Genomic DNA, 13926 nt, shown 5'->3' on the forward strand with positions numbered 1-13926 from the left:
CCCAGTTTAGGGGGTATAAGTAGGACCAACAGTAGTTCGGTGTACACCGAACAAAAGATGTCAAGTTCAGGGTGGTCCAGATTTTTTTTTGTTGTTGTTGATAAAGATAATGTAAGGGTGGTCCTGAACCATTAAGCCTTTTTTAAGAACTATTGATAAAACAATATCAAATAACGATTAGCTTAATAAATCTTCGCTTGTGAAAATGAAAGACAGATTTGAAGTACTTAAACAACACTTGCTAAGAAAGTGATCATACACGTTATACCCACGCATTTAATTAAACAATAATGAATCCTTTATTATAATCACTTCCAAAACGACATTTATTTTTATTATAGTCTTCTATAAAAATAAATGTCGTTTTGGTTCATCTTTTTCCAGTATAATACCAAACCAAATACATGTCTCTCTTTTTAGTCGGTTTGATTCATTTTTCAGTTCAATTTCAGTTTTTCTTGAACAGCCTTACTTTGTTATATTGTTGGTGCTTGCTTTAAGATAAAAAAGATAGCAGAGAAATTATTTTAACCTTCCAATGTAACTTTTGAAATTAGACTATATGAGTTAGAGTAAAGTCAACACAAAGTAACCATGAAAAGGTTTCAGAATTACCAGTGGACAAATTGTGCAGAAAACTAATTTATGATTCAAACGAAGTTCATGGTATTATTTATTAAAGTAATATGTTGAGGTGATACTTTATCAAGGTATCAAGTTAGTCGCAAGGATTATCAATTGAGTTTAACTAAAGTGTAGACCACACATATTTTAAGTTGTATCTATTAACATAAAACATGTGCAATCAATTTATGAAACTATTATTAGGGTGACAGTTAGAGAGGTGTTGGGTGTCTCGAGAGGCCATTCTGGTGGGCATAGAGTGGACTGGTGGTGGAATGGAGAAGTACAAGGGAAATTGGACCCAAAGAAGTTGGCTTATGTGAAGTTGGTGGAGAGTAACACAGGAAGGAGAAGTGGACGAATAGGGAGAAGTATAAGCTAAGATGGTTTAAAAGGAGACAGAGTTAGCGGTTACTACAGAAAAAATGAGCGCTTATACGTAAAATTAGCGAACACAGATGAGGATAAGAAGTTATACAAGTTAGCTAAGGCTAGAGAGAGGAGGGCCCGTGACCTTGACCAAGTGAAGTGCATCAAGGATGAGGATGACACAGTACTGGTAGAGGAGGTACTCATTAGTTAAGGCATTGTGCTAGGGGAGTTGGAGCACTTAGAGAGGCGTCGTGAATAGTGATTATGTTTATTCTGGGCGTATAAAAGTTGAGGAGGTTAAGGTTGATATTCATAAGTTGTGTAAGGGTAGAGTGACTGGCAGACGAAGTTTAGGTGGATTTTTGGAAGAGCATAGGCAGGGCAGGTATGGAGTGGCTTACTGAGTTGTTTAGTGTTGTTTCCAAGATGACGAAGATACCCGATGCATGGAGATGGAGTATGATTATTCCGTTGTACAAGAATAAGGGTGACATTCAAAATTGCAACAACGATAGCGGTATCAAACTGCTAAGCCAGACTATGAAGGTATGAGAGAGGGTGGTGGAGATGAGAGTGAGGAGGATCGTGACAATTTTTGAGAACCAATTTGGATTTCTGTCAGGACGCTCGACTACAGAATCCATTCATCTCATAAGGAGACTGATGGAGCAATATAGGGATAGGAAGAATGACTTGCATTGGTATTCATCGACCTAGAAAAGGTTTACAACAAAGTCCCCAGGGAGGTTCTATGGAGATGTTTAGAGGCTAGAGGTATACCTGTGGGCCGTGGCATACATTAAGTCGATTAAGGACATGTACAATGGAGCCAAGACTCAAGTTAGGGCAGTGAGAGGAGACTCAAAACACTTTCCCATGTTAGTAGGGTTGCACCAAGGATCAACTCTTAGCCCGTTTCCATTTGCCTTGGTGATGGATGTATTGACGCGACAAATTCAAGCTGAGGTGTCAAGGTGTATGTTATTTGCGGATGACGTAGCTTTGATTGATGAGACTTACGAGGAAACTAATGCTAAGTTGGAGGTTGGAGACAGACCCCTAGAGCCTAAAGGGCTCAAAGTTAAGCAAAACCAAGACTGAATACTTAAGAGTGCAAATTCAGTGTGATCATAACCACGTGTCTACATGAAGTTTCAGTAACCAGAAACATCTCAATGATAGACATTCTTAATCAGAAAGTGCAATGCCATAGTCAGAGTGAACTATCTAACCATTTTGAATCAACATGACAGTGAAATATCCTTCACAAAGCTAAAGAATTCATTCACACTTAAACAAACACCTTACGGACAACCATTTTGAATCAACATGACAGTGAAATTATCCTTCACAAAGCTAAAGAATTTATTCAGACTCTTAAACAAACACCTTACAGGCAACCATTTTCCCTGATTGCCTTAATAACCTCAGGAAGTCGAATTCCACCCCCACCCCACCCCACTACCACCATCACCCGTCAACATCAAATCACACAGAGTCAACCCACAAATTCAGACTTGGAATGAAATTACAAAGACAAGTGTGAAGAAATTTCATACCTGGAACCATTGAAGAAACAGCTGCAGATGTGTCTTTAAGTCATTCTTGTTTACTTTTTATTGTCATATTACTATCATTTTGTAGGGTATTTGGAAGAGAAAGCCAATAAACTCCTCAAGTTTTGTTAAATTCTTTAATAGTCAAGTGTTGCTTGATATAGTTGACTAATAGCTTCATTGGTTGGGATAATCATATTTGGATGTGCCTATAGTGATGGATTCAGTTGGTAAATCTGGTTTGTACATTGCATTAACTCAACTCATCATGATTCTTGAATCACTTTTTTGATTATTTCTTTTTCGATTTGCTTTGATATGTTTTTTTTTTGAGCCAAGGGTCTATGGGAAACAATCCCTCGATCTTCTAGTGTAGGAATAAGGTTTGCGTACATTCTATTTTTTTAAGCCTCACTTGTGGGATTACATTGGATATGTTGTAGTTATCATGATTTTGAATAATATTAGAAGTCATAGAACAACATCAAGAGTCCCCTTTGGAGTATGGCTCTCTAGTTAGCTAGCAATCGTCCGCATTGAGTTATTGGATACTTGATTCAGGTGCCACTAATCACATGATCGGATAATATGAGATTAGTTTCTAATTCTTATATCCATTAGTTACTTTGTCTAATAGCTCCATTGCTCATGCCAATGATGCATTCTATATATCTTTTTTACTTTCTTAAAATCCGTAGGACCGTAAAAACCAATCAAACAAATTGAAATTGAGAGGGAGCACTTAAATTCTATGGTTTATGATGGAAATAATTCATGTTATGAGTCATTATTGTTGGAAATAATTACACTATTTATCTTCTTGAAATTTTAAACGGATAATATATGATTACTATTTACAATATTTGATTCCTACCATAAAGATTATAGATATCTAAAGAGATAAAACTGAATTAGCAAAATCCAAGTTGAGTTTAAATTACTTATATATCCTATAGTTCAAAATAGAAAAAGGTGTCTTATTATAAGCATCATGTTTCTTCATGGACGGGCGGAGCCAAGTAGGGCAAGGGGTTCTATCTTTTTTTATATCTATATATAGTAGATGTTGAATTCCTTTCGGCTTAATTATGTGTTTACTCCTTGCGCTTTTCCACTCACTCACAATCAGGCCACAACTCATCACTGTAATATTGGCAAAAATATTGTTCTAATTGATGAGTCAAATACAAACTATTACTCTCTCAAAATATTTTTCCGATAATTACTTCAGATTAATAAACAGATTTTAAACTGTGTATGCTCTTGTTTCTAAAGATTTAGCTACCAGATTTTTTGTCCTTTAAATCTTTTTAGAACCACAAAATGTGCTCACAAAAAGTATGTAAGCACAAAAAAATAGGGACCCAATAGGCTATTGAGTACAACAATACTACTTTATGCTAAACCCTTTAATACCAATAATTAAAACTGGTCGTTATTGACTTTTAGCATTTATGGAGTGCCAAATCCATTTCTACAACAACTTCAAGTAATATAATAGTAATGAAATTTGAGTTCATAGTTAAATACAACTTCAAGTAATATAATAATAAAAATTAAGTTCATAGTTAAATATTTGTAGACATTTAGAAGAATCATTAATATAAATAATTGATTCTTCTGAACGCGTATGTTATATTTTGAATCTAGTGAATTGAGCCAATAATGGAGGGGACAATCGACCATTATATAGAATGGACTATAGTAAGACTTGTAGGGACTAGTGTAGCCACCACACAAAATAATCAAAAAGCTGTAAAATAAAAGAAAATTTATACATCAATGTTACTATACATCTTAATCACATATTAGCTTTACATAAAATACAGAAGACTCACTGTATATCATAATCACATATTAACTTTACATAAAGTAGAGACGACTCACTATATATCATAATCACATATTAGCTCGACATAAAGTAAACAAAACTTATGCATCAATATAATGTACTATATATCATAATCATATATTAGCTCGACGTAAAATAAAGAAGACTTCTGCATCAATCACTATATATATAATCACATATTAGCTCAGAAGAAGACTTTTGCATCAATGTCTATTTATCATAATCACATATTAGCAAACTATAAAGAAATGAAGACTTATGCATCAATGCACTAAATATCATAATCGTGTATTAGCTTGCCGATAGTAAAGAGGACTAAAGCATCAATGTACAATCATAATCACATATTAGCTTAATTTTATTGACGGCTTGAAGACAAAGCCGTCTATTTCTTAAAACAAAATTTTGCAGCTACAATCACGATCTCAACAACAACAACATAAGCATATAATCTCACAAGTGGGGTTTGAGGAGGGTGGGGTGTACGCAACCTCACCCCTACCTTGTGAAGTTAGAGAGATTGTTTCCAATAGATACCTCGGCTCAAGTAAAACATATCAAATGAGGCATGGAAAGGGAAACAGTAGATACAATCACTATCTCCACTATTCAAATTAAGAATAGGATGTTAGAAACTCCACGTAAAAAGACCAGATCGATCCAAAAATGATGAATCGAAAATGCAACTTAAATTTAACTGAAAGTACAAAAAATCTGCAGATAAAAGGAAATTTTCTCATATGATCTTCTCCCTCTAGTCTCTCTTCTAGTATCACAAACAGACCAAACCTAAAATTAGATCTTTAAACGATATAAAACATGAGTAATGAGCCATAAAAAGATAGGTTTGATCCAAATAACTTTTCTCATTCACATAGAATGAAAAACCAAACAAAAAAAGAAAAGTGAAGAGAAACCATTCACACGCATCCACTAGATAGTGAATGTATGTACCAAATCAGTCATTAAGATGCTGGACCAAAACATTTAAAAATCACAATATGGATCCCACTTGTAAAGTTATTACTTTTTTCGTTTGTCGAGAAGTGGGGAAGCCTTAGCAGGTCCTATTTCAAAAGTATAATGATGTTTGCAGATTTTTGTGCCATCATAAGATAAGATTCAACCAGAGAATGAGGCAGTAATACATACCAGTATACATGAAGATGCAGATAACCATGTGGTCATTTTTCATTCTTCTGACGGGGCTGCTTTCTAAAGAAACAACACAAGTTTCAGCTATAAGAATATGGTCATCATCAGCAATATTATCTTCACAAAGGCCTGGATGCCCAGAAAGATGTGGCAACGTAACTATTCCTTTTCCATTTGGAATAGGAAAAGAGTGTTACTTCAATGAAGCATTTGAAGTGAGCTGCGATAACAATACTGCTCTTAGTCATGGTAATGGTTTGCCTGTGCAATACATATCAAAGGACTCCATCACGGTTGATATTGAATTTTTTCCTCACCTCTACAACAAATCATCTGGAATGAACATTTACAGTGATACAATTGATAAAGGAACTGGCGGCGAGCATTTGAGTTTTTCCAACAAGAACAAGTTTGTAGCCATTGGGTGTGACATTTATGCTAATGTCAAAGATTCAGACACTGGTAGCAGTGTAAGTGGATGTGCTTCTTACTGTGATAACTCCATTAATAATGTTTCATCCTCTTCAGCTTCATCATCATATTGCACTGGGAATAACGGTTGTTGTCAGTCTGAATTTTCAAAAATAATACCAAGAGAGTTCACCATGTCCACACAAACAATGAACACGGAGAACACATCGTGGAGATTTAGCAATTGCACCTATTACTTACTTATAGAAAAGGGCAGTTCTGAGTCTCACTTCACTCAGTTACGTGGTAAGTGCAAAGAAGACGATTCTTACAAAGGAAGGATAGTGCTGGACTGGGTGATTGGCAATGTTAGTTGCAACAAAGCCATGAGAAGGCCAAAATATGCATGTAGAAAGAACAGCAGGTGCATCGATGATATTACTAGACCTGCTGGGGGATACCGATGCGATTGCTCTTCTGGTTATCAAGGCAACCCTTACCTCCTTCATGGATGCCAAGGTACTAATTCCCCTGTTCATTTCTCTTTTTTGTTTTTGTGATTTAACTTGTGTATATTACTACCTCCGTTTTAGCTTACGTATCTTATTTTCGTTTTTAGTCTGTTTCAACGACGAACTTCATGTTTTTCTATATTTAGTAAGTTTTTAATTCCTACATTTCATATGTTACACTTAATAAGACTCCCTTATAGGAATGACATGGAATCTCCAAGATCACAGGATTTAAAGTACTTTTAGGGGTTGTTTGGTATAAAGATTAATAACGCAGGGATTAGTAAGACATGAATTAGTAATGTAGAGATTAATAATACAAGAATTATTTTTTATTAAGTGTTTGGTTCATTGCTTCCAACCTAATTTTGTGTTTGGTTTAAAACTCTACAAAAAACTTTTTTCCAATTGTACCCTTACATTATTATAGGATTTTTTATTTCATGTAATCGGGTCAAAGTAGATAACTGTCGGACAATATTTTTTTGTGTGACCTTGTAACTGTAACATCCGACTATTTGAAATAGCTTTGAAGAGGCTTAGGATTGGAAATTTTCATTTTTGGAAAGAATTTTAAAGTTTTGGAAATTTGGCTAAGTATGGAAAAGGTAAGTTTTTGGCCAACTTTGATCAGTCGTAACTTCTAGCTCATGATGAGTTAGAAGTATTTCCAGTTATGGTTGCAAAGTTCGTGGAATGATCTTTCTAACGCCACCGAGTTTGCTCAATTCCGAGTCCGTATGAGCGAGTTATGACCTTTGAAAGTTGGGCAGTTGACAAGGAAATCCGTCCGGGAATCATTAAGGGCATTTTGGTCTTTTCCCTAGCCTTTTATTTTGGTTATATAAATGTGTTAGGCTGATCATTTTGATCAGTTTTACCATTTTAAAAGAAGTGAGAGTGAGGGTTTTGAGAGAAGAAGAAGAGAAGAAGAAGAGAAGAAGAGAAGAAGAGGAGATCAAGCAAGGAGATCATCGTGGATTTTCGTCGGGGGTGATCCCTACCAAGGTATGTGAGCTTTTAGTGTTGGGTGATCTTTTCCCCCACATGCCAAACTCGTTTTATTTTCGAGAAAAGAGTGATTGTGTTTGTTGAAGTTGTGAGTTGTTGTGGTTGAAGTTGTTAGAGTTGTTAAAGTTGTTAGTTGTTGAAATTATTGTTGGTATTGTTGTTGGTTGTGATGTTGAGATTCTTGATGATTTGGGATTTGTTTCCGGTTGGGGTTTTGAGTTGAAATCTATTGAATGTTGAGGGATTTCATGTTTCTAAGTGATTGGGGGCTGGAACCCTTGAAGTTAGAGAGTTTAGAGTTGGAAAAATGAAGGAGAAAAGTCGGGCTTCTTACATGAAACAAGTCCGTGTCGCGGACTTGTTCCCTCTGTGAACAAAATCTGCTCCGCGTCGCGGACAGGACGCGGACTTCACTGTTTTCAGAATTTATTCTCAAAAATTTTCTTAAGTTTGGTTGTTCCAAATCATTCCTAAATCATTCCTAAACATCATGAGGTCCTTCCAAACACCAATCAAGTCCTTGAATCCATAATTCAATTCAAGTGAAGTTAGTTTCCGATTCAAGTGAAGTCAAGCTTAGAAATTAAGTAAGTCCAAGCAAGTCTTTAAAGCTTTTCAAGAGTCTTCATTAAACGTTTTAACTTCATTCTAAGGCTCAAGTTCCAAGTTAAGTATAGAGTTTCAAGTCAAGCAAAGAGTATAGAGTTTCAAGCTAAGTAAAGAGTTTCAAGTTTCAAGTTTAGTAAAGAGTAAAGAGCATATAGTTTCAAGTCGAGTAAAGAGTATCGAGTTTCGAGTTAAGTCAAGAGTCAAGAGTTGAGTTCATTTCTCAAAAAGTAATTAGGGAACTAAGTATTTCCCAAGGAAGTTATAAGTGTTTTCACATCTAAGTTGAGAGGAAACAGAGATTTTCAAAAGAGTTTTGAGAAGTTTGAGCACTATCTCTTTTAAAAATAAAAGATGAGTTTTTCAAAAGAATTTCTAAAATATGATTAGATATGACAAATCGGGTATGTCATCAATGTTTAAACAGTATGGTCTCTAGATATACCATCAATGTTTAAGCAGTATGAATATCCCGAGTCATCAATGATCATATTAAAAATATGGTTTTGATTTGTTCTTTTTAGAAAGAGTTTTCAAGTGCCTTCGGGCTAAGTTTTGAGTAATTATCTCAACTAAAGAAAGATGTGTTTAAAACACTTATGAGCTAAAGTATTTTTGGGAGTAGTCTTGAGCACCGAGTTGGGGACACGAGTTCATATTAACTCAACTCTCCATAAGAACCATGTAGCCAAACATGGGATTTCTCGGATCATACTTTTTAGATGATCACGAAAGTTAAGCTAGTGGATCCATTAAGCAAAAGTTAAAGTAAGGTCCTATATCGATGGCAAGGTATAGGATGGTCCTTGGGCAACGTGAGGTAAAACGTTGTATCACCACTTAGTTTCATAGTGGTGGTTATCGGTTAGAGAAACTCCCACAGCAGTAAAAAGAGCTTGGTTCCTCGATAAGTTCTGCTTAGTATGGATGGGGGTATGGGACTTCATTCATACATTGCACAAGTAGACTTTGAGAGGAAGCATGGTATTTTCATGATATTATAAATATGATTTTTACGTCATGTTTTAATAGTTTCAAAGGCTTTATACATTGCATGTGTCTCATTGCTTATATTAAGTTCAGTTATTCTTGAGTTGTACAGAGCCAAGGTAAGTTCTCTTTTGTATCCCTTTTCAAGCTTAAGTTGTTTTTAGCGGTCCAGCTCGCATACTCGTACATTCCATGTACTGATGCCAGTTGGCCTGCATCGTTTTATGATGCAGACGCAGGTACCCAGGATCAGCATTCTGCACGCCGTTGATCCAGTTGAGCACTCTAGAGTCAGTGGTGAGCCTCCTTGCTTCCAGAGGGCTCAGTTATTTTGTTCTCGTAGTTTTGTTTATTAGGGTGTTGCGGGGTCTGCCCCAGCATCCATCTAAGTATTTTAGAGGCTTCATAGACAGTCAGTCAGTTAGTTTTGAGTCTCTTATCTACGTATATATGTAAGTATTCTATTTTGAGACTCGAGTTGCCCTTTTTGGCCAGATATGTATCATTTAAGTTGTTTATGTCTCTGCATAGCATTGAGTTATTCTGTTGAGTAGGTTTCCGCTGAGTTAAGAAAGCCAGGCCAAGGGTTCGCTTGGGGCCAGCAATGGTCTCCGAGTGCCGGTCCCGCCCAGGGTGTAGGCTCGGGGCGTGACAGTAACTAGCTTGGAGAAGAACAATTTTGTCACCATGTTTGCTATTTTCTCACTTGAATTATTTAAGGGTAAATAATTGTTATCTTAATAAATTGATCACTCACAAAACGTCAATTTTCAATTTAAAAAAAGATAGACCATCTACTTTTAAAATAAAAAAGACGGTAAACGGTAAACAATAATAAAATCGAACAAACCATCTTCGTTTACACATAAAATTGCAAGTTATAGTTTTAATATGTATGCAATTTTATAAATTATTCAAAATATCTAGGCCTAACTCAACCACAAAAGCTAGCTCATGAGGGGAGGATTGCTCAAGTCTATATAAGGAGACCACCAGTCTATTCCCCAACCAATGTGGGACTTTTACCCACTCTAACACCCCCCTTCACGCTCAGGCCCAATTGACGCGTGGAACGGGAGCCCAAATGGGGATGAACCTGGCTTTGATACCATGTAAAGATATGACACCTGAGCCTAACTCAACCCCAAAAGCTAGCTCATGAGGGGATGATTACTCAATCCATATAAGGAGACCACCAGTATGCCATGTGGCCATATATTTGCTTTTTTCGATTAGTAAATGTTAAACAACTCACATTTCAAATATTATATTGAATTTATTTTACAACAAACAACTCTCTCTAAATAATAAAATTTGTAAGCTAATTTATTTAAATAAATTTACTAGTACAAATATAAGACATAAAACCAAGAAAATAAACAAAATGATTAAAAGGATTTGACGGATATTTTTGTCTTTACATATATTGATCCCATGGTATTAAATCCCATGTATTACTAATACCACCAAATAGAAGGTATTAGTTATACACCCTATAATACCATAGTGTATAACTAATACATGCATTAGTTATACATATGCCCAAAATTCCTACCAGACACAGTACTAAGTAATACCATACATAATACATGGATTATTTCTCCTAATACACTCTACCAAATACCAAATGACCCCTTAGTGTGTTATAGACACCTTTATCTTTGATGTGCTTGATTGTTTATAGGTAGCAGTTTAGACTAAGACTATTTTATTCTGTAAGTTGTAACACTTTTGAAGGGGAACTACACTTTTGTTGTAGTATACCTGTGGATATATAGACTAAAGTTACCAGTTTCAAAAAAAAATGTTTCAATACAATATTTGAAATGAAACAAAGAGAGCAACAATATAACAATATCCCACTGTACCCCTTTATTTTGACTTGTTTTTAGCATGTAACATGTCTTATTTTCTAAGTTACTAATCTCAGTTTTTATGATAATTACTTGTTAATTTCCACAGACATCGACGAATGCGCAAGTCCAAAAAGGAATCATTTTCCCAACAATACTCGCTGTGTTAATACTCCTGGCAGTTACCATTGTGACTCAAATAATGTGAGACATACGCTAGCTAAACAACTCTCCATAGGTATTGTATAACTCTCTTCTATGTCTTCTTTTTTCCCCCTTGTTTCTTTGTTAGATTAGATTAAGCTTTCTCTAGCTTTTTATTTAAGACAAATTACTCCTTTGAACTGTCCCAACAAATGATTAATGATCCTTTTCATGTCATGACCTAACTAAAGACATTATAACATTTATTCTAGCTAGCTGCTCTTTAGAAAATTAGAAGCTTAACTTAAGCTTTAAAATTACAAAGGAGCCCGGAAAAGCATTTACAGCCCTTTCTCTTACTCTTAGATTCTCAAAATGAATTTATGTTTGTTTTAGATGAGATTGGTTTGCTCACAAGCAGGTATTGGCCCAGCAATTACTTTTGTGATCCTGGTAGCAGTTTGTCTTTGGCTATGCAAATGGCTCCGGAAGAGGGAAGAAAACAAGGCTAAGCAAAAGTATTTCAAGAGGAATGGTGGATTGCTTTTGCGACAACGTATTTCCTTAAATGGAGAAAGTAGTGGTGGCTCTTTGCCAAAGCTCTTTTTGAAGGAGGAGTTGGAGAAAGCAACAGACTATTTCAATGAAATTCGAATTCTTGGTAAAGGAGGGGCTGGGACTGTTTACAAAGGAATGTTATCAGATGGAAGCATTGTAGCTGTGAAGAAGTCCAATGCAGTGGATAAAGATCAAATTGGACAATTTATAAATGAGATACTCATACTCTCCCAAATAAATCACAGACACATTGTCAAGGTACTGTTGATTTTTGTACTACGCTCCTGCTACCATTTTATTATGAATGGAAGAAGAGAGCAACACAATTCGACGATAGAGAAATTTATAATGCCTAAAGAGGATTGAAGAGCGAACTTATAATATTAGAAAGACTCCTATACTCTTACAAGATAACACACTAGACTTACACACACACGCAGTTGCACACACAGAGCTACTACATCAACTCGTGCTCCTATTCACTTCAACCATAATAAACGAACAGTTTAGGATAACTCATTAGTCACTCATGAACCAAAGATAACTCAAAATTACAATTGAACCTAGCACTTTATCACACTTTTAACATTTAAGTGTTTACAACAGGTACTTGGTTGTTGCTTAGAAACTCAAGTCCCATTATTAGTTTATGAGTACATCTCGAATGGAACCTTGTCATCCCATATTCATGGAAACCTCAGTCACAGTTGTAATCCTACTGTCTCAAAGTCTGAGTTGGATGATCAGATTCTTCCGCACCCAGCAATAATATTATCGTGGGATCATCGGGTGCGAATTGCTGCAGAAATAGCAGGGGCACTATCTTGCATGCACTCATGTGCTTCTACTCCCATTCTTCACAGAGATATAAAATCAAGCAACATATTACTAGACGATAATTTTAGAGCAGTGGTTTCTGATTTTGGACTATCGAGATTGTTGTCTGTTGACAAGACTCATTTAACAACAATGGTAGGGGGTACATTTGGTTACATAGATCCAGAATACTTCCGCTCAGGTAAACTTACAGACAAATGTGATGTCTATGCCTTCGGTGTAATTCTTGCAGAGCTTCTAACAAGTCAAAGAGTTGTCACTTCAAACGAACCAGAAGATCCAGGTTTGGCTTACCGTTTCACATTAGCATTGAAAGAAAATCATATAATTGAGATTGTAGACCCTGAAATTGTAAAAGAAGTTGAGGATGAACATGTGATTCCTGCTGTGGCCAAACTTGCCAAGAGATGCTTAAATTTTAATGCAAGGAGAAGGCCATCCATGAAGGAGGTGGCAGCTGAACTTGAACAGCAAGGAAAAATGAGGCAAGATATGCCTCACAATGAGAGTTTTCAAGATAACATTTCACCAAAAAGTGAAAGTTCATGTAGTCATACTTCTGATTGTACCGAAGAAGATAATCAGAACTCAGTGTCTCACAATGAAATGCATTATGACAGAAAGGGAAGTTTGTAACTTTTATAACATCAACTTTTATCTTTTGTAATTGTAATGTCGATGTAATTGCATGTATGGACACATAATCAAATGAAGATTAGCATGATTTGCATTAATATTTAAGTCGTATATATGATGAAATATTGTGTTATGATTTTATTTATTATCCTTTATAATAGGAGTGTTCATGGGGTTTGATTCGGTTTTCATCAAAAGCAAAACTAGACCAACTATATAGCTTTTTTGGTTTGGCTTTTTTTTATTTTAATTTGAAGATCGTGGTGTCCAGGCTACCTCTCGCGCATCTCGACTAATTCCACGGGATACCTTCCACCTCCCACCAGCAATAGGGATTAGGTAACTCTGTCCACCAAGGCTAGGACTGATGGGAAGAATCACCTAGTGTTTTGTTTACAGTGGGTTTTGAACCCGAGACCTCATGGTTCTCAACCACTTTGACCACTAGGCCACACCCTTGGGTGCTTTTTGGTTTGGCTTTTTCTTGGCAAATAAAATTAAAATCCAGTTCATTCAATCTATCAGAGTTATGGACAAACTTTTCCATATGATAATGTATGTTACTTATAATGTTTAGCAAGATTTGCACTAATATGAAAGAATTTATGATATATGAAATATTCTTATGTGAGAAATTTTCTCCATAGTAGATGATAATTATTCCCTTTCATTAAGCTATGTTACATCAATATAAACTTTTAAGCCTGCCAATTTTTTAAATTATACTAAATAAACAAATGAATCTCATTTTTTTTCTATATAAACGTAAAACTTAAAATGAAACCTTAACAATAATATGTTTCTCTACT

The 13926-nt window shown here is 35.5% G+C and overlaps 3 protein-coding genes and 1 pseudogene across 4 annotated transcripts in view; 3 read left to right on the forward strand and 1 right to left on the reverse strand.

Moving 5' to 3' along the window:
* The window catches only part of LOC125824483 (transmembrane 9 superfamily member 11-like), a 77777-nt gene extending 75073 nt beyond the window's left edge, over positions 1–2704 (forward strand). Inside the window, exon 2 of the transcript XR_007442773.1 lies at positions 2596–2704. The gene's annotated coding sequence lies outside the window, so the exon portion shown is untranslated. The remainder of the gene's footprint in view (positions 1–2595) is intronic.
* The window catches only part of LOC125824498 (uncharacterized), a 263589-nt gene extending 252003 nt beyond the window's left edge, over positions 1–11586 (forward strand). Inside the window, exon 7 of the mRNA XM_049503890.1 lies at positions 11574–11586. The gene's annotated coding sequence lies outside the window, so the exon portion shown is untranslated. The remainder of the gene's footprint in view (positions 1–11573) is intronic.
* LOC125824540 (probable E3 ubiquitin-protein ligase RHY1A) overlaps positions 1–13926 on the reverse strand; it is a 293655-nt gene that overhangs the window by 234049 nt on the left and 45680 nt on the right. The window lies entirely within an intron of this gene.
* Positions 5538–13215, forward strand: LOC125824480 (wall-associated receptor kinase-like 1; annotated as a pseudogene).

This window comes from Solanum verrucosum, unplaced genomic scaffold (assembly GCF_900185275.1).
Source record: "Solanum verrucosum unplaced genomic scaffold, falcon-dt-bn FXZP01000022.1, whole genome shotgun sequence".
In the NCBI taxonomy this organism is placed as follows: domain Eukaryota; kingdom Viridiplantae; phylum Streptophyta; class Magnoliopsida; order Solanales; family Solanaceae; genus Solanum; species Solanum verrucosum.